The 22,311-nt window shown below is 41.1% G+C and overlaps 1 long non-coding RNA gene across 1 annotated transcript in view; it reads left to right on the top strand.

Moving 5' to 3' along the window:
- LOC128110674 (uncharacterized) overlaps positions 1–15,162 on the top strand; it is a 70,152-nt gene extending 54,990 nt beyond the window's left edge. Inside the window, exon 6 of the long non-coding RNA XR_008218276.1 lies at positions 14,112–15,162. This is a non-coding gene — a long non-coding RNA (uncharacterized LOC128110674). The remainder of the gene's footprint in view (positions 1–14,111) is intronic.
- The last annotated feature ends 7,149 nt before the right edge of the window (positions 15,163–22,311 follow it).

The following is a 22,311-nucleotide window of genomic DNA, read 5'->3' as shown; positions in this document are numbered from 1 at the left end:
TTATTTTTATTATACTGTATATATACTTCTACTCTTGTTTGGGGTATTGTGCTTATGCAGCTCATTTAAAAATACAATGTATAGTTTAAAAATGAGGTTAGTAGCTAATCTATAATAATCAAACTTGTCATCATATTAGGTATGTTTTCAAGGTTAAATAGACATGTGATAGATGATCTTCAAACACTTTAAAGACCTACAGAATATGGCATTTAAGATGTTTAAGAACCTGAGGTTTTTCATTACAGTGTGACATATCTGCTCCTGGCAGCATCAATCTATTTCATAAAAGGATGATTGGCATCAAAGAAACTCCATATGGAGTTTGCCTTCAATGTGGCAAGGCAAGCCTTTTGGGCAAGAAATTGCCCTTGCCTTGACTGCTGACGGTATACTGTACAGACTAGACCAGTGCAGTGCAAAGGAAAAAGACTGTTGAACTTTGCCAAGACAAGGCAGGACATTTCTTTCAGATTCCTGCTTTATAGAAGAGTCTGACAGACATTCTGCAGGACACAGAGGAAATCAACTGATGAACTTTGCCAATACAAGGTGGGATGGTTCTTCAAATTTTCTGCTTCACTGAAAAGTCTGCCAGATAGTCTAGCCCTGTAGGCTGAAAATGGATGCCCCAACATTGCAGAGGAACTTTGGGTGACTGTCCAGTTAGCCAGATGTCTCTGTTGTTAGGTAATATTACATCCTTCTGGGGTATTTGGTAGAGTTAAAGACTAAATAGAGTTACAGTTTTCCTTAGTTATGATAGAAAGTAAATTAGGTATAAAACTTTGGAATCACTAATATAAGACAGATAATAAAGTATTTTTCTGAATTTGCTAAATACAAATGGACTGAATATTGTAAATATAATTCTTACTTGATAACTGTTTTGTGGTATATAGTTTTACTATGTTAAAGTTAAAACCCTTTCTTTTCATTTATACAAAAAGGAGGAAATGTTGTGGAATATTAGCTTAAGATGCATCAAACTTGTTTATGCTGTGGAATATTTGTTTAATGATGCAAAGATGTGTTGCATTCTTTTATGTTGCATTTTGCCTGCCTAAAACACTTGATTGGTCCAATAAAGAACTGAATGGCCAATAGCTAGGTAGAAGAGGGCTAGGCAGGGTTTCCAGGCAGAGAGAATAAATAGGAGGATAAACCTATACTTGAGAGAAGAGTGAGGAGTGAGAAAAGGAGGAGAGGAGGACTCCAGGGTCCAGCCACTCAGCCACACATGGAGTAAGAAGTAAAGAAAGGTGTTTAAAATAAAGAAAGGTAAAAAGCCTAGAGGCATAACATAGCTAAAGAGAAACAGGATAATTTAAGTTAGAAAAGCTGGCTAGAAACAAACCAAGCTAAGGCAGGGCATTTATAAGTAAGAATATAAGTAAGAACAGGTCTCCTGTATTTATTTGGGAGTTTGGTGGTAGGCACCCAAAAAGTAAAAAACAAAACAAAAAATCAAAAAGAAAAGTAAACTACACCTATGTGAATCATTTCTCTCCTTGTACAATGTGGGTCCCAGGGATGGAACACAGGTCTGAAGCACCATAGCCAAAATCTTTACCTGCTGAACCATCTCAGCAGCCTGGTGTTCTCATTTTATCCTCTTTTTAAAAATTAAATAAATAAAATTAAAACAGCATTAACTGAGGATCCCAGGAGACACACCATAATCCTTTTGAAGGGCAACACCTCATCACCTATTGACAGCTCACTGTATCCTACTTAAAGGTTCAGCGTTGCCTTAGGACACTGCCACACAGAGACTCAGAGTGCCAGCCATGGCTCCTCAGCTACTCACTGACACCCATGGAAATTTATTTCATCTTCTGTTACCTAGTCTTTTATTACTAGAGCATAGTATTTATCAGATGTTGATTTCTAGTTGTGCCCTTAAACACGAAAAGAATGCAAATACTTTTCAAATTTACTAAAAAGTTGAATTGACAGAAATTTCTCTCATAAAATACCCCAAAACCTTTGATACCCCGTGTCATTTGTATTAGAACAAAATAGGATGTTGTTTCCAATTTAGGGCAGAATTGTTTAGATTATAATTTTACACTCACTTTAGTTAGCACATGTTCTCTATAAATCAGAGTCAGAGGTCAAGATTCACATGCTAATGTTTTGTTGAAAATGTGCAACCCTGCCTGAAGCTGCTGGCCTTAGGCTGGCAGAACAAGCCGCTGGCCTGCCGGATGGGCTGTCAGGCACCATTATGGTGAGTAAATATATGGTGCGGTATGGGAGAGAGAAAGAGGCAGAATAGTTCATGTTCTGTGGAAAGAGGCAGGTCTGAAGAGAAAAAAGTGGTGAGGAAAGGGTTGGTGTGGGTAACCTGCTTGCCACCCAGGGTCATGGTACCATCCGGTCCTGAGCTGTGGCCAAGGGCCATCCATGTCTGAGTCTGGGGCCCTGCCGCAGCCATGGTCTGTGTAAATGTCCATTGCTCCTGTTACGACCTAAGGCTGTGAGGATAGGGCCTCACAGAGTCGGCCTGGTCCCTCACTGGCACTACAGCACTAGGAAGAGCAGGCCCTGAACCTCGCCTGGGCAGCACATTAGAGCATGAGAGAGGGAGAGCTGGCCCCACCCCATCTGCCATGTGGTGGCATGAGCAAGGGACAGATGCCTTCCCCCCCCTTCACCCATTGCCACCTGCAGCGGGTGGGAGAGCTGACTTAGGGGCATGAGATCAGGACAGATGGCCCGGCCCATCACCTGTGGGCTCCCAGGCCAGATGAGGGAGGCAGAGCATTCCCGTGCCCTGGATGCTCTCAGAGAGCACAGCAGGAGTTGGCTGCTCCTTACCCAAATCAGGTATGGGCCCATTCAACTCCACAGAGACAAAGGCCATGCCATGTTACAGTCAGTTAAGCTTCTGTTTCTCTGCCTGAGCTGACTCCTCAGAAGTCACGTGACTGGCAGACTGCTAATCTAACTGATGAGTTTGTAAAGTCCCAGCCTCCACTGTAGCTCCTCCCCGATGACTTCCACCCACCATGCTTTGGTATTTGAATTGGTGCGTCAGTAATGTTTGGCTGTCTTCAATCAGGTCCACATACGCAAATTAGATGCATTTCCTCCCTTGTTCTCTTGTCCCCCCCCGCCCCGACTTGAGCTATATAAGCTAGCATCTTTACTTCAATAAACGAGCTGTCCTCTGACACCGTCTCCTGGATCATTCATAACCACCATGCTCACCTTGACCTTGCTCCCCAGCTCCCCTGCACCCTGAGACTGATGGTGCGCAATGGCTGATGAGGTCAGGAGACCCACACTCACCAGCTGCAGCACTTGGGAGAGGACCTGCACCCATCTGGGCAACACAGTAGAGCTGGCCCTGGCGGGGTGGATGAGCCTATAGGAGGGGTGAGAATAGGAGAACTGGCCCCACCCCTTGCTGCCTGCAGTTGGGTGATCTAGCGGGGCAATGCTGGAGAGCGCTCCCTGGTGGTGATGATGAGGGAAAGCCGGTGGGCTGACCAACCCAGCTACCACCCAGGCCCAGAACCAGGCCTATGAGTTGGCCCACCCCAACATCCACCTCATCTATGAACTGCTGGAGCATGTGAAGGGCCTGGTCCTACAGATCCAAAGCTGCAGGATCTCCAGGACACAGAGCAACAACAGGATATCCAAGAGGATTCTCAGTGAGGGCCCAGTAGTAGTTGATAGTGTAGTAGAAGTCAGACTAGACCAATGACTCATTGCAATGAACACTTGCAAGTGAAGATGTGTGGACTAAACGGTTTACTGTGTGGCTCACTGTGTCATACTACAGCTTCCACGATGAAAATTTTTTTCTTTAAAATTTTACTTTATTTGGTGGGGGAGGAGGGGTTTGCAAGAGTACAGGGCAGATGCAAAGGGATCAGGATGCAGGATGTGAAATCCATGAAGAATCAATAAAAAGTTAAAAAGGAAGAAGAAGAAAATGAAATGTGCAACCACATGGCAACTTGAGAAGGAGAAGGTGAAGTGAGGCTGGGAGGCCGGGATATATTTGGTGACACTGCCTGCCCATCCTCACCACCAGGGGCAGCAAGCTCAGAAAAAACGGGGTTGCTACTAGATGACTGATTCTAATAACTGGTGAGATATTGAGATGGGCTATTTAAAGACGTCATACCTCAGAACACTCCACCCCAAGGAATGACGTCAAGGATCTGATTCTGTCCCACTGATCAAAATGCTCTCATAGGCATGAAGCAAATCCATTTCAGAAAATGAGACTCTGAGGATAGGGAACCAAGCATACTCTCACAGAATGGACCTCCAGAACATTAAGGGTAAACCAAGAAGCTCATGGTTCAGGAAGCAGGTGAGACTAGGCATGCTAGGGAAGTTGCACACTACCAATTCATGTTGTATGTGGTGATATATCATGTACCCTAATAAAATATGCCTGAAGATCAGAGAACAGAGCAAGCCACTAGATTAAACATAGAGACCAGGCAGTGGTGGCACACACCTTTAATCCTAGCATTTGGGAGGCAGAGCTCCATCTGAATCTCTGTGAGTTCATGGCCACACTGGGCTACATGAGATTGGTTTAGTCTAGGAGAGAAAACAGAGCCAGGCAGTGGTGGCACACACCTTTAATCCCAGTACTGGGAAGTGCACATGCCTTTAATCCCAGGAAATGATGGCTGGGTGGAGAAAGGTATTTAAGATGTGAGGAGACAGGAACTAAAGGCTTTTCAGCAGAAGCGTCCCTTTCAGCTAGAGGCTTTTTCAGCTGGAGCCTTTTGGGTGAGGACGCAGAGGATTTCAGTCAGAGGATTTGTGGAATTGGTGAGGTGAGACGTGGTGGTGGCTTGTTCCTTTGTCTCTCTGATCTTTCAGCATTTACCACAATATCTGGCTGCAGAGTTTTTATTAATAAGACCATCTACGATTCAAACAACACTGTAGCTGATGCTATGCCATTATTCCATGACCCAGTGTTGAGGTATCTCCAAATTCTAGGTACTCTACTCTACCAAACTGCAAGCATGAATTTATTAATTAATGCTATTCTTTCCCTACAATAACTACTAGGAGAGTGCATTTCAAACTTGAGCATGCAAGGATTCACTTGGTGTGGACTCTTTCAGTATTCTAGTTTGGTTCAGGAGCATACAAAATGGGTATATGACAAGATGCCTTGGTACTATTTGAGAGTTTCGTGGCAGTGTTTCGTAGAAATGCAGAAGTGTTGGCTTCTGACTTCAACTACTGAAATAGAATCTTTGCATTTGCTTGTTTGTTTATTTTTATTTGTGCAGTCTTGAGAACTGAACCCAGAGACTTGAGTATGTCAGGCAAGAGCTCTAAAACTGAGCTACATTCCAGCCCAGAATCTTGGTTTCCTAAAAAATCCATAGATGATTTGCACACACATAACTCTTGAATAACATCACTTTGGTTAATAGTGTACTTCTCCATCTAACCAGAGTGAAGTCACAGTTTTGTTTTGATTTGCAATCCATTGTAGACTAATACTTTTTATGAAATGAAGTGAGTAAAAATGAATTATTAAAAGAAGACACTCTTTAAAAAGACTTAAACATATAACTATATTGATATTCAATGAGATGATAGGAAATCATCTTTGCCAAGCTACTTCAGAATCCTTCCTAGGTTTGAAATCTTCAGGCTTATAACGGCCATAAGCTGAGATTAGAGAGTCATGGAAGGTACCAGTTGGTGAGCAGATACTGAATGGTTCTTGTACTACAAAGTAAGTTTGACTTTTTCGTTTTTGTAAGTTTGAAATACTTTAGCAAAAACAAACATTTCTCAACCTCTGCAATGCAGCATTATAGTGGAAACACGCAGCACTTTGTTTAAAGACAATATTTTTCTTTATAATATATTATAAGATTGAGCTGTAAATTATAACTTTTCTGCTTCGTTCCCACCCTTCCCCCTCCGCTGGCCTTCCCCTTAGCTTGGATATTTCTTTAGCGTGCTGGGTCTGCCTAGCTTCAGGAAGCTCCTGCAGTTCTCAACAGAGTTGAAATTCAGGTGGGTATTAGGTCTCCCCCGCACTTAACTTTAGTGGGAGCAGGTTGTTTGGAGCATTTCCTAATAGCAGCTATTCATGAAAAGGAGACTTGGAAAGCCTACAGAGAGTGGACGAGTGACTCAGGAGAGCCGGGGAGATGATAACATGGGGACTACGATTCTGTGCTCAGAGGCACCATGGATTTATGACTTGAGTGATAGAATCATTGTCCAAGTAGAAACAACCCAAAACACCAGTGAGTAAAGAAATGCACAAAAGATTGTTGACTGTAAGAATACATGTAGCTTTACAATGTTTGACATGAATTTATTTGGGTGTGGGAGTAGTGTGCAGGTCTGGAGCTTAGAGGATAACTTGAACACGTCAGTTCTCTCTATCATGTGGGTTCCGGGGATTAAACCTGGCTCATCAGGCATGACAATAAGCAGCTTTACCCACTGAGCCACCTCACTGGCCCTGGCTTTAATTTTTTTTCCAAATTAGAAGTTTTACTGGAAACTCCAAGTGTCAAGAATAGGTATATATTGCATATACATGCATTGTTTTGTTTTTATGTATTATTTGTATGTACGTGGGATGCATATATAAGCATAAGTATGTATATCTAGTGCATATATACAGATAGAACATATAGATACACACAGATGTATCAATAGATTTTCCATTCCTCTTTAGAGGATTCATTTCACAGTTTAATCCTAGTTTTGAAACAGAAAACCTCACTTATCTGGCAGAGACAGAGGTTTTAAGGAAAACTGCAAAGAGATCTCAGAGTCCCCAGAGTTTGCTTTTAAACTTTATCCTTCATGAATTTTTCCTATATTTAAAACATTTTTACTCTACCACATGGAATTCTCTGCAAACTGATATGAAACCTATACTCATAGAATCTGATTACAAACTTTATAGGAATCCCTGAGAAATACTTCTCTCCTGATAGTGTCTTAACAACACCATGCTTCCTAGATGAGGCTCATTTATTTCCTAGCTATTTCTTGACATGGTCACTCATTATATACAAGGTTCAAATAATTTATTCCACCTTAAAAAAATTCTACTATTTTGCATTTGTATCTGAAGGCTGCCTCAATATATGGAACACAATGGTGTGCCAATCATCCATCAATTTTTTTAAACATTGGATGGATCCACCCATGAGCAAATTGTCTCAGGGACATTTGGAAATCTGTTCAGCTTAAATGGAAAGCAACCACTTATAAGGTAGATGGATTTACTTTACCTTTGATGATCAGGGTCAGTCCTCAGAATTACATTGTTGGGATGGAGGATGAGAAGTTGATACAGTGTCAATCCTAGGAGCATCCTGTATAAGAATGTGTTTTGTTCATTCTTGTAACCGTAGTGTGTAGCATAAAACAATGCTCAGTGAAGGATGGTGACTGAGTAAATGAACTTGATTTCTGAATCACATTCATATTTCGCCATATGACCAAACAAAGGAAACTCAGAATAGCGAGAGATTGTTCTATCTTCTCATCATGGCAAAGCTGAGGGAGGTTCTCTGTTTATTACCTACCCGATTCAGGTTGTGTTGATTTCCATGCTTACTCGTGCATTACCAGTTCACTGGAAAGCCTGTAAAAGCAACCTGCACTCTCACTCTTGTTTGTCTTTGTATGCTTACTCCTCTATCTAGTCAAGTTTTTATCCTTGAAAACTAGACCTTCATCTCTGCCTCTCTGCAGGGAGATTTGTTTACTTCTGTTTGTGTACTGACTCCATGAGGCAGAACCAGGCATATCGCCATTACTGCCTTGGTGGTCCATCCACATTCTCACTGTCATCTCCCGTGTCCAGGAAATATGTGGTGGAGGACAAGCACGGGTTTTGCAACCAGACAAAACGGAGTCAGGCCCTTACTGGAGCACTTTCTGAGCTATGCAGCTAAGCTGTGTCATTTTACTTCCTGACAGTCAGCTTACTTGTCTGGAAATGAGGACAGTGAAGTCTTCCTTGTGGGGAGGAAGTTGTGAAGATTAAGTCAGGCAGCATATGTAAACGTTTGGCACTTAATTGGTACCCAGGAGATAAAGGGCTGAGTAGGCACTCACTACTTGAAAAATATTTAAGATTGTCAAGGGCTCTTACAAAAGGGAAGATTGTGTAGCAAATCTACAATGGCGAATTCAAAGTCAACAGGAGTGCTGAGGATGCTGCCGAGCAACGTAGCATTGTCTGGCTTGGGCCAGACCTTGTTCTCCATTCTCAGTACTGAAAACACAATCAGTACAAATCTTGATTTCAGGCATCATTCTTAGAATTAAATCTAGTTTAGGGTTATAAATATGGAAGGGAAGAGGCATGCTAGCTTCTTCCTGAATCACACACATTCATTATGATGAATGATCAACAAGCGATATACTTGTCTTTCACATTTCCTTAAGAGTCTGTTGTGGAGTCAAACTGAAGAATGATCGGCGTGACAGTGGCACACTGGAGCATCGGAGCTCACCAGAGTACTGCCTTCCAGATGAGGCTATTCTTGAAGGACTTAATTTAAGCTTCCCACTTAGCGTTTCATGTGACTTGTTTTGTACAATGACAAAGCTGCAGGTGTTAACACAATCTCAGAGTTTAAAAATGTGCCTGCGGTATATTTAAAGTGACCAAAATAACTTTTTAAAAAAGAGTCAGAAAATAAACTGTTGACACAAGTCACCAAAATACTCCTGCCTAAGAAGTAAGATTGTAGCGTTTAGTCGTTCTTGCTCGGTCAAATACTCTCATGACCTCACCCCACTTTACCTTGCAGCCTGCTCCTGTGCTCGGCTTCTTTTCATTGCCTGCACACTTCGTTTCGGGGTGAGTCTTTTCTTGACTTCGCCTTTAACTTCTTACCCTGGTTATATTTTATGGCAGTAATTTACCTTTCTACATCTTTTTATTCCAACTAAAACCAAAGCTCATAGCCCAGCATGTGTGCGTACATGGGGCATATCTACTGAGATGTAGCTAACCCAGACAGGCCCAACTGGAGCAGATGTGGAGAAAACAGACCTGGTTCTTCACATAATGGACTGTGAACTTCCCCTCAAGGGCAATGGTAGAGTTGTTGGACTCACTGGCTGGTTTCTAGAAACTGGTAGTGAAAGCATGCCCAATGCTACTGTAGTCGTGGAGAAGGGGCACACGTCCAGTGGCTGAGGGGCTGAACCTTCCCTGTACTGTCCTGGAGGCATGCAGAAGGTGAAATGGAAAGGCAATTCTGGATGAATCCAGAAGTCTAAGTTTTAACTGGTCCTCCAGCTCAGCTCCCCTTCCCTTTGTGTGACTTGAAGAAGAATCTTGGAAGAGATTTCTTTAAATGAGAAGCTAATAAGTCATGAAACAAAGGGCCGTCATATGGGGTGAACAATCAATCTCCTTTATAGCAACTATGTTGAAAAGATGAGTCTAAGTTCCTGTGACTAGGACAGTATAGTCAAAAAGCTGAATGAGAATGTTAAACTTGAACCAGAATTCTTGCATTTTCATCTTCCTGATTTTATTCTTCCAAAGTACTAAGCCTAAAGAAATTTCTAGAATCTGAACTTTTTCTTGAAGGAACGACATTTAAAGTTTCTTACAATTTCTTAGAGGAAATTATTTTTCTAGATAGTCTTTCAATTAGACGAAACTGAACATGACATTTGTAGTCTGGGAAGGGAGAAGTACCCCACAAACTGAGAAAAAATATTGCTCATGTATGTAGAATTAGATTCTTTCTTCCTCATTTAATACCTGTTCTTGAGGGAAAAAAAAACAGCTAAACTCAGTAAGTTCCCTCTTTAAGTATGTGGCGGCACTTCCATTTTATCTGATGAATCTGTGGAAAAATGAAATACATTTAGAAGACATTGCAACAGGTATTCCTTCACTTAGGAAGTCTAACTCTCTCACTTGCCTCCATAAGTTCAACGAAAGGCAAGACATTAATCTTAAACATACTGAGTCATCAACAAGAGACTAAAAGCTTGAGAAACCAGCATTTGACAAGTCCATGTACTACCAACTCCATGCAGGATGCTAGTCAAGACAAGCACTATGTCCATTTCAAAATGCAAATGTTGTTTCTTTATAGAGACAAGTGGTAAGGTATCAAATTTTAATCCTGTAAATGTACATGGTGACTACATGGAATATTCTCTCCATTTTAATAGAATATCATCCAGTTGAAGTGCTTCATACATTCATGGCCCTTAGAATCTTCAGCTCCAGTATATTACACCTTTTAAGTCATAATGCCATCATCCTTTTAATCATTGAACATGAAGCATCCCTATCTATCTTTTATATTTACCACTATGACTATGACACATTTTGTAACTGGTTATTCTTTCACCCAAGGTTTAGTGACTTTTGCTACTGATTTGTTCAAATATGGTTAGGTCAAACACATAACAGATTCGGAATTAAGAAATTTGGAAGTCTTAGATTATGCCAATGTTTTCAAGATCCTTTGCAAAAGGAAATAAACTAATGGTTGGCAGGAAATGCCTGTCACAAAAAACATGGACAGAAAATCACATGGCTGTGTTACAAAGCACACCAAATCACGTGGTTGTGTTATAGAACATATCAGATTACATGGCTGTGTTATAGAGAATACTAGATGTTCTAGCAGGAATTTCAGTGATAGACATTAGTTCCTAGTACTTTATACAGTGTTTCACACTTTCTATGGAGTTTATTTCATATTAATTTTAAATTAATAAACAACTATTGAATGTTTGAAAATATAAACAAATGTGAATGAGTAAAATTAGTCATTCAAACTCCAAGTACTCATTTTACATATTTTTGACAAATTTGATTTTATATGCAATATCACATTCTGCTCTTGCATTTAATAAGAATTTCTCTAGTCTTTAAAACACCTACAATACATTTTAAAAACCAAAAGAGTATTTCTTTCTTTCCTATTTTCATGAAATGAATAATTCATGGTAGTTGTAGAAATTCCAAATATTCCCTAAGTGTGTATAGCAATAGTAACCCACCACAGAGAAGTAACTGCAGGAAAATTCAATGAATATCCATCCAAAATTTGGCCCATGAATCTAAACAAAGTTGTATGCATGTACACAAATAAATATATATGTAAACATGCAATGTTGGTGTCACACCACATTATATGCAGTTTTGGCAACCTACATTTTTGCATAATGCATTTTTAACATCTCATTTTTTAACATATCCCTTACTCTTCGCTCTTTTGAACAGTTACATAGGGTACCATATCAGTTAAAAAAAATCATAGTAGCCACATTGAATTGCGCTGAATGTTCTGGCATATTTAAACTTTTCTAAGTGTCCATTCCTCCATTAATAAAGACTGGTTTTAATATTTTGTTTTTTTATGTGCATGGTTGTTTTGTTTGCATGTGTGTTTGTGTGCTATGTGTAGAGGCTAGAAGAAGTCATCCGATGTCCTGGGGCTAGACTTACAATGGTCGTGAACTGTCATATAAGCGCTGATAATCAAAGTTGGGTTCTCTAGATGAGCATCCAGTGTTCTTGATCCATGAGCCTCCTTGGCGTCTCCTAAGAGTCACACTAAGCTCAACACTGGGGGAATAGCTTAAGTCTTCTGATAAATACTATGCACTTTCTGTGGCATTTGCCCAGCCATTTTGTATTTCTTATAAAATTCTTGCATTTATTCATCTTTGTAACTTTCTTTTCATCCAAAATATCTTAAAAGTCTTTTAGAATTTAAATTTGCAATTCTGTCATTACTGGTGACATGCTTTTCTAAAATTTAGTTTACATTTAAGGAAGACAACTGGGTAGGGAGCTGATGTCTGGGTGAAAGTTTCTCCTAGGTAAAGTTCATGGTGGCTCCCTGCTTCATCTTTAGTCCCTTGTCAGAGTCTTCAGAGAATGTGTGACATTTAACATGTGCTTTACAGGAAGTAGGAGATAGGTCTCCAAGAACGACACTGGCGACCTTCAGTGAGCAGTAGCACCTAGTGTGAGAACGGGTGTAACTTAGAATCATGTCCAAGTTGAAGTTGCTGGAAGTCATCTGTCAAATTTGTGCCTTCAGAGTGATCATTTTATGGAATCTTTGTTCGGGGAATTGCTTTTCACCTCAGTTCAATGTTAATTTGCTTGTAAGCAAGCAGAATGTGGCGACATTATTTCTACCCTAAGAGCATATGCGTGTTGTCCCATTAGTAGTAATATTTTCACCAGAACATTGTTGAACAACAGCAAGTGATAACATTAGCAGGCAGTAATCAGAAATTTGACAGCTTTCCTCAACATTCACATTTTTTCCTTCGAGGAGGCGAGAGATGTAAATTGAATCGAACACTCCAGAAAATGATTATTAACTGATGTTAATACAGGTGCCACGCTGATACTGAAATATTCGTCTAAAAAGAAAAACAAATCGATTTTCTGACATCACTGTATCCTTGTCCTTTTATCTCACAAGACAGAGAGAGAAGGGGGTGAGTTATGCACAATTTCTTACCACCCCAGAAAAAGAAAGGAGTTCTCAAGCATGAATTTCTTCAATTTTTTTGCTCCGGAACCTGATGTTGCCCAGCTTCTGTTCCATATTCATCATTTTATCATCAGCTGTGAAGGAAGATATACTTCTTTTGTCTAGCTAAACACTTCCTTTGATTCTGGGAAAAAGTTTTACTTTGTCACCCAATGTGGGTGCCTTTTCCAGCAGGGGTTGCATGAGAAGACAAAGCCTTAGGTTTGAATGACTGTTTTTGTTTTCAAATCTCTCATGGATGTTACAGCAATAATATCTTTCATGATGCAAAAGAGAGACCTTAATAATAAGGTGCCAGGAATTCTTTAAGGTATGAAGGTTATGACTTCACTCTAATCAAACACTGGTGGAGAATGACCCTTCACTCTGTTTTTCTCTGCAAAAACATAACTGGTTTTATGCATTTCAGATTCCTTCGGCACTAACCTCGGTTTGCCAGCAGCCACGGCAGCTGCAGCGGCTTCTTGCTTTTCTTCCTCCTCTTTCTCCTTGTTCTTCTTTTCCTTTTTCTCCTTCCTCTTCTCCAACTTCATCTTCAGGTTTTTGCAGATCTATTTTATTTTTATGTATATGTTTGTGTCTGTGTGTAGATATATGTGCTTGTATGTGCAGATTCCTGAAGAGGATATCGGGTCCCCTGTAACTATAGTGACAGGCCACCTGATGTGAGTGGCATGAACTTCACTTGTGTCCTCTGCTAGAGCAGCAAGTACTCTTAAATGTGGAGCCATATCTGCAGCCCAAACAAGTAGATTTTGCTTTTAAAATGTTTTTTTTCTTTTCTTTCTTTCTTTTCTCTTGAAACCAGAGGTCCCTTCTTCCCTCTGCCGCCTCCACAGTAGTGAAGTAGACATTGGGATCCTATCTTCTCACATTTCTCTGAAGATATTGATGCTGTGGATAAAGTCTCCCCCTTGGCCCATTTTCTATTTCCTCTACCGTACTTTTTCATGTTTTTTTTTTTAACTCATTCATCACTGTAGTGGGTAGCTGTTCCAGCTTTGACCTGGAAGTACTATCCCTAATGAGGCTTCTGGTAACTGCCATGCCTACCTATGACGTGCCCTGGGGCAGGGCTGAGATGGGAGCCCTTAAGACCCAAGATTCTGATGTCCTGGTCCTCTTGGTTCCTAGTGATCCTGGATGCTGGATGGCAGACCGAGCAGAGTTCTCCATAGAACCCTGCTGGACTGCACCTCACCTCTTCTGGATCTTGTAACCAACCCTTTTACTGGTTGTAAATTACCCCAAAATAAACCTCCTTTTTAACTATGTGGAGTGGCCTTGTCAATCCCCATAATACATTACCCTCAAGCTGATGCCTAAATTCCTTAGCATATAATAAATAGATATTTGTTGTCTGGCCTCCATTTTTGTTTCTGGTTTTATTTCACAGGATTACAGACTGTATTTGCAGCTACCCACTATCCACACTAATCAGTAGTTACATTAAGATAGCAAATTCTTTTCAATTGATTCTGAGGTTAGTTTTCACTGTGTTCCTTCTCTCACTTGTTTTTGTGTGCTAAGTAACGTCTCTAAGCAATGTCTCTCCTTTTTCTGCCCTTTTAGCCTTCTTCTGCTCCTGAACTCATCTCTGTGCTGCTGGCATCATTGGCGTCCTTCTGATGCACTCCACTGGCTTTGTGATTCCTGGGACTAGTTGTTTTGTCCTGAGTTCCCAGACCAGCATACTCTACTGTTTTTTCTTTTGAGGCATTGATTGTAACTGTTTAGTGTGTCTTCCCAAGTCACCTGCAAGTCTCGTGAGGGCAGGACTAGCACCTCAGTGTAACTCACATCATTGATGCCAAGCACAGTGTCGTCACAGCAGCTGCTGTTTTATCTCCAGCTTCAACTTCCGCCATTCATTCAGGCCGTGTGGGAGACGTTCTCGGGTCTCTCCGTTCCCTTCTCTTCTGACTTGTGACTGTGTTTGGCCAGTGAAGATGCAGCAAAAGAGAAAAGGCATTTATTCACTCGGCTGTGTCTGCTGCCTCCGTACTGAGGGAAACTGTCTTCACCTGGCCTTTCCAAACTCACATTTGCAATCTTCTCCATCTCCTTTAATGTCTTTCAAGGATGCTACTTGGAGATTACATATCTCGGGTTTCATTTGGATTCTGGATGTGGAAGGAGTCAAAGCAGAATTAATCTGATGTCTTTATATTTCTCTGTCTCCCTCCCTGCTCCATCATCTGGGTTGCTTTTGTTCTCAATTCAAAAAATACAGCCCCTCTCAAGAGACCCTTTCCAGGGCTCTCCTCTGAATTCCAGTGATCTTGGTTCTTTGGGCTCCAAAGTGGCATTAGTTGTGCTATTATGAGTCCTGAAGAACTGCAATGTTCCTTTGTAAGTGGCAAATAAGTTCCTTTGTTATTGTATATAATTTTACAGTTTTTGTGTGTCCACCACCACAAACATGATACAGAACTTTTGCATCATCTTCCAAAATTCTCTAGTAGTAACTCTCCTACCCCTAGTCTATGAAAATCATTGTGTACCCCAACTTTTGCATCTTTCAGCAAATCCTAACAATGGCAGTATATAGTATGTAGCTTTTGGGTTTGGTTTCTTGCACTCAGCAAAATACACTTAAGATTCATCTGTGTATCTCTATGAACCCTAGCTCTCTCTTCATTGTTCAATACAGTTCTGTTGTAGATGTACCACAGTACGTGTATCAATCATTGCTCTGCGGACTTTAGGTTGTTGTCCAGCTGAGGCAGCAGTAAATGAAGCAGTTATAATCATTTGCCTACATCTTTTTTGTGAAGAGATACAGTCATTCATTTTGAGTGTTAGGGGCCGAGAACCTGGGAATAATCCACCAAAAAAGACCGGGTTTGAGTAACTCAAAAACTTATTTAGAAAAGCTGATATCAGGGTCCGGGCTCCAAACCACACCCCTGAGGCAAGGGCTAAACAGGAAAACCACAAAGAGACCGCTCTTAAGTCCCACCCAATCATAGTGTATATGGGGAGAAGCGGCTGGGGACTTTCCATGGAGACACACTTTCAGCCTATCAGGGAGTTCCATGTTCGGGGCTCTGGGCCAACCAATCAGAAGGGAGTGGAATTTTACACCTGGTTTAGGGGTTTTTGGTGCTGGAGCCTAGCCTCAGGAAATTATGGGTAGCGGCTCAGGTCAGAGTGACAGACTGGGACAAAATGGAGTTTCTGCTGCAAACTAGAATCTAACACGGGTAAATAACAAGAATTTCAAAATTGGTTTTTATAATGTTCTCTCATTGTTGCTGGCAATATTTTAGGTCTTATGTATGCAGCCTGGACAGGTGTGTCCCTGATGGTTGCCCCAGTTGAAGAGGAGTGTAGCTAGAGTTTTCCTGCCTGTCCCACAGTCAGGACAAATCTCTCTCACCTGCCAGTCCCACAGCCTCTCAGACCCAACCAAGTAAACACAGAGACTTATATTGGTTACAAACTGTATGGCCGTGGCAGGCTTCTTGCTAACTGTTCTTACAGCTTAAATTAATCCATTTCTATAAATCTATACCTTGCCACATGGCTTGTGGCTTACCGGCATCTTCACATGCTGTTTGTCATCATGGCGGCTGGCAGTGTCTCTCTGAATCAGCCTTCCACTTCCCAGCTTCTTTCTCCTCCTTGTCCCGCCTACACTTCCTGCCTAGCCACTGGCCAATCAGTGTTTTATTTATTGACCAATCAGCAACACTCTTGACATACAGACCATCCCACAGCAGAGGAGGTTAGCATAGTTAGCAAGCTGAAGAATAAAAGATTAGTTTATGCATTCTTGATAGAGTCAAGACAGAAGTTAAGAACCAAGAATGAAACGGAAAAGCTGAGGGATGAGGCGGTATGGAGGAAGCAAAACTAGGTCTCAAACACTTCATCCAATGCATCCTGCCACCTGTCGCTTTTAAAATGAGAAGCAGACCAGGGAGCCACACGAACTGCCACATGGCAAACACTCAATGTCAGTTTCTTCCCTAGTATTGGCATCTTTACCCCAAATTCATCTCACCTTGACTGTTAGAGTCTCCTCTCTTACAGCGTGTGTTTGTCTCCTATTCATTTCCTGGGCAGTAATTGGCTATTCTTTTCCTCTGTTACCATTTCTGGAGTCTCTAGACCTCTGTGGGCCCACATGCCATCATGATCCTTGGCAATATGGTTGGCTTGTTGGAAGACAGTTTTATATATATACACATACACACACACACACACACACACACACACACACACACACACACACACCCCAGTCATAACAACAATAGCAGTATCAATTAGTGCCAACATTATTATGCATTTATTTTGTTCCAGGAACTGTAATCAGCACAGGCAATGGTCATTTAATGTTCGAACCAATTAAGTGTATTTACCTCTTATGTCTTCGCTTTATAGGCAAGGACACAAGCACACAGGGGTTGTGATATGTTTACTGAGCTAGTAAACTCATCTTCTTGGATAAAAATTCCTGTGTAGCATGTTCAACTGGATGTCTAAGATTGCTTTATATTGTTATGATAAAACACCACAACCAAAAGGAAATTGGGGAGGAAAGGAATTTCTTGGCTAACATGTCTCAATTTAATTTGTCATTGAGGGAAGCCAAAGCAAGAACTCCAACAAAGAAGGAATCTGGAGACAGGAATGGAAGAATACTGCTTACTTGCTTGCTCCCTACAGCTTAATCAGTTGCATTCTTACATACCTCATCTGCCCAAGAAGGGCACTGCCCACAATAGTCTAGGCTCTATCAGGTATTAATTAAGAAAATGCCACACAGACATGTCTACCAGTCAATGTGATGCAGACAATTTTTCAATTGAGATTCCTGATTCCCTCTTTGTCAGCAACTCTGTGTCATGTTGACAAAAAAAACCCACTAAAACAACAACCTGTAGATGAATTTCTAAACAGTCTTATTAAATAAGAAACACAGAGCCAAATACAGAGGTAATAGCCAAAGAGATCAGAGCAATAACCACAACCAACCCTAGCTTACCACCAGCAGTAGCTTCCACAGAGAGAGTCCTGTGTGACCTGTGTTTTTATTGCCTTCCTATTCTGCCTTCTCATTGGCTCTAAACCCAGTCACATGACTTCCTCGTCTCTGCCTATCTATACAGACCTCCAGGTCTCTATGGTTGGTACTGGGATTAAAGGCATCACCACGCTTGGCTATGTCCTTGACCACACACAGACTCTGCCTGCCATGTGATCAGATTAAGGGTGTGAGCTACCACTGCCTGACTTCTCTTTATGGCTCTGATCTCCAGGCAACTTTATTTATTAACATACAAATAAAATATCACATTTCAGCGCAAATAAAATATCACCACAACAACCCAAACACAACAACAATAAAAAACAACTAACCAGCACTCTGAGCATATAAAATATGGGAATTGTATAGTTTCATTTGAGGAAACTTACCAGAATAGGAATAAATTCACAAAATGCCTTTATTTGGAGGATCAATTAAAGAAGAGAGGAACAGTTTGAGGAAGGCTTTTATTGTCCTGGTGAATGGTCAATAGTTATAACACAGTTGGTTGAAGTTACCACCAATACAATACTAAAGCATATAATAATTTATTATATTTAAAGAGTTTTAAAATTTATTGTTTGAAAATTATATATATGTATATATATGAACACTAAATATATGTATATAGTGTTTCAATCAAATCCACTTCCCATTCCCTCCCCTCCAATTCCTCCACTCTCTCTCCACTACTTTTCTCTCCTAACTGCATAGATCCCCTTCCCCTCTTTCTGTCTTTTGCGAATGGATATAGAACTAACTACTAGAGCATGGGTGGCCTTGCAAAGCCTGCATCCCTGAAGAAGACTGACTCTCCCTCCCCCCAGCAGCCATCAGCTGTCAATAGCTCCTCAGCTAGTCGTGGGACTTCATGAATCTCCCCTGTCCAGTTTAGATTTTGTCTAGCTTTATCTAGACTTATGCAGGCCTCCTGTATGCAGTCCAGCCAGTGTGAGTTCATGTATGTGATGGCCCTATGATGTCCAGCAAATACTAGTTTACTGCAGATGTCCACTACTTCTGCCTCTGACAATCTTTCTGTTCCTCTTTTGAGATGATCCTTGAGTCTTAGAGTAAGGGTATGGTATAGATGTCCCTTTTAAAGAGGAGCACTCTGTAGTCTTTTATTCTCTGAATGTTGGTCAGTTGTGGGTCTCTGTATTAATCACCATCAACTCAAAAAGAAGATTCTCTGATGAGAGTTGAGAGATGCAATGTTCTATGGGTATACATGGAAGAACTTAGGGTGCAGTTTAATACTACATCCATTTAGCAGGATAATGATATTAGGTTTGCTCCTGAGCCTATCACCTAACCAATTATAGGTTTTGGTTATTGTCTTAGTTAGGGTTTCTATTGCTGTGAAGAGACACCATAACTACAGCAATTCTTGTAAAGGAAAACATTCAACTATGGCAGCTCACTTACATTTCAGAGGTTCAGTCTATTATAATCATGGCAGGGAGCATGGTGACATGCAGACAGACATGGTGCTGGTGAATTAGCTGAGAGTCCTATATCTTGCAGTCAACAGGAAGCAGTCTGAGACACTGGGGAGAATCCTGAGCATAGGAAACCTCAAAGCCTGCCCCCTACCATGACACACTTCCTCTAACAAGGTCATACCCACTCTATCAAAGCCACACCTTCTCACAGTGCCACTCCCTATGGGATGATGGGGGCCAGGTGCATTCAAACCACCAGAGTTATTCTAATTTTTAAATCAAGTTTTTGAGTTGGCATACAGTGAAAAGGTTTTATTTTAATTTTGTAGTGGTGGGGATCAAACCCAGTGTCTTATACGTGTTAGGTACTTAGGCTCCCATTGATCTGTATTCCCAGACCCTGGTTATGAATTATACATTTCAGATTATCTTTCCCCTATCTTTTCATCACCTCCCTCACCCCTTATTTCCTTCCTTTACCCCATACTCTATCTTTCTTTTCTTACCATGAAAGTAGCACTTGCATTTTTATATACTTCAGTTATAAGAATGCTGTTGTAAGTACTGAAAAAGATCTCCAAGGCTGAGAGATGGCTCGGTGGTTAAAATGTTTGCCTCACAAGTACGTGAGTTCAGATCCCCAGCACCTACATTAAACAATCCAGTATGGTGTGCTTCTGTGATCCCAACACTGGGAGGTGGAGGCAGCAACATTCCTGCACCTTGCTGGCTAGTTAGTGTAGCCAACTGATGAGCTCCAGGCTCAGTGAGAGATCCTGCCTCAAAAAAATATGGTATAGAGTCATAGAGAAATGACACATGACATTGACCTTTGACCTCCACAGCAGCATGTGCACATACATGACCACCCATACATATACCATACACATACACACATGTGTGCACACACATACACAGGCATGTATGTATAGAAAAATTGCTCTGATGTAGCTTGCATAATTTAAAAATATAGTTCCTTACTCTTTTAAAGAAGGTACCACAACTAGGTCTAAGAGGAACATTGATTTAGTTATCTTTGGCTATTAGTGCACAGGTCAAAGTGACTTCTAAATAACACTGGAAATATGCATAAGTTAAGGAGTATTCTCTAATGCTTGAGGTATTTGAAAATACTGATCTAAAGTAGAATATCCAGTTACCATATTTTCAGGAAGTTTTCACAAACTTAATTTTTTTAACAAATAGTTTAAACAGTAATGTGGCCTTTTTCTATTAATTACAAATTAAGCTTTAGTGGAAGATAAATAAAAGGAGTATGGTTACTATTCCACTGTTCCTGGTTGTAAATGGATAAATACGGAGAGCAAAAACAGTATTGCATAATTCATCTTAAATGAATTGCAGTATCTTAAATGTATTGACAGTGAACAGCCATTGAGTGTTGCTGATTGATGGGAGATGAAAGGACAGATGTGTCCCAGGAGCATATTTACCAATACAGATGGTCCCTTTTGAGTGATAAAATCAGAGGAAATGAAAGGTACTTACACAAAAGAAAAGAAAGAAAAACAAAAATTTAGTTTGTAACATCACATTTTTGATTGTTTTAGAATTTCCATTTTTAGATGAATTTCTCACTTGTGTGAATTTATGAAAGGCAAATTATGACTTACAGTATTTTTTTTCTCGGCTACCCACTTAGTTTTGCATTCTACCTTCTTCAAACAATTCCATTCTGTTAAAAATGTTCCGCGCAGCCCCGTGTTTACACAAGGAATTCACTGAAGAAGCAGGGTTGGGACTCGGGGCTTTGTACCACAAGTGTCTTTTATAATTGCCTCCTGCATGTACTCGAAGTAAAATTATGCTCAGCAGGTAGCTTGCCTCCACAGCAACTCGATGCAAGGTGGATTAAAAGCACCAGAAGGTGTAACAGACAAATGAACTCTCCTGTTTGCAAAGGCAAATTATAAGATATGAAGACCAAGACATAATGAAATCCTGCAAATAAAGATCATCACGAAGATATCAGCATCCTCAAGCATCCACGGTGTAAGGTTAATGTATTGAACTCATTCACTCGTCCAGTTTCATTGCACACCCTTTATATGCTCAGTGTTGTTCTAGGCACCCAGGTGTGTAACACTGAAGGGGATAGAGATCATGGACGTTGTGGAGTTTGTACGTGGTGAAATGGAGAAAAGACATAATAGAGATCAGAGGATCCCAGTAAGCTATCAGTGCTATCACCAGATGGGTATGAGCATTGTAAGCCAACACCCCACAATTCTTAATTAGGGACTGATACAGGAGGGTCCAGCCCATTATGGATGGTGCCATCCCTGTAGAGGTGGTTCTGGGTATATAAGAAATCAGGCTGAGAAAGCCATGGGAAACAAGGCAGTAACCAGCACTCCTCCATGGCCTCACCACCAGCTCCTGCCTCCAGGTTCTTGCTTTGCTTAAGTTCCTGTCCTGGTTTCCTTCAGTAATTAACTGTTACCTGGAAGTTTAAGATGAAATAAAATTCTTTTTCCCTTCAAGTTGCTTTTGCTCATGGTGTTTTACCACAGCAATAGAAACTGAGTGAAGACAGGGGAGATCTGAGCAAGGCTTTACATTTGGAAGTTGTCCACATATGGGCTGTATTTCAGGTGCCTGGGTGGGTGCACTTACCAGTCCCAATTCTCAGCCCAAGTGCTCATGACAGTTGTACAAATATTTCATTCCAGATGCTTTGATATGCTAGAAATGTGCTCAGTGATTACAGTAAGCCTGGGATTTCCTGTCCTGTCTGCCTCCGTCTCTGCTGTCCCCCTCATTATAAATGCATCTGTTGCAGCCCGCTGGTGTCAAGGACAGAGGATGACACTCATACAGTGCAGACCAGAGAACCCCCAGCTCCACGGTGAATCAGTGAGATCTGAGGGTCAGACAGATAACAGTGACATCAGACACAGCTAAGCGAGACAAAGTGCTCTTCTTTGCTCTTCCTCTCTTCAAGTTCCACCGAAGGTCACATCTCTTTTCTCCACTTGCTCTATACTTCCTGGTTTTGGACTTGTTTACTCTATGATTTGAATATGGTTTGTTCCCAGGGTGGCAGAGTTGGGCAGTGTTGTAGTGGGAGGTGCTTGGGTTATAGGGACAGGGGTTTCATGAATGGACTTCATTCCTGAGTAGCTTCCTGCTCTGAGATGAAGTGAGTGGCTTCATTCTAAGAGTGGGTTATTGTTATTAAGCAACTCCACCCTTTGTCTTCTCACTCTGGCAGTTGCTGGCTTGCCCCTCTGTCTTCTGTCATGAATTGGAGGCCTCAGGATGTCACCAA

Source organism: Peromyscus californicus, unplaced genomic scaffold (genome assembly GCF_007827085.1).
Source record: "Peromyscus californicus insignis strain IS unplaced genomic scaffold, ASM782708v3 Scaffold_15__1_contigs__length_86483966, whole genome shotgun sequence".
Lineage (NCBI taxonomy): Eukaryota > Metazoa > Chordata > Mammalia > Rodentia > Cricetidae > Peromyscus > Peromyscus californicus.
The sequence above is the reverse complement of the archived record's forward strand: the minus strand, read 5'-3'. Positions and strand labels throughout refer to the sequence as shown.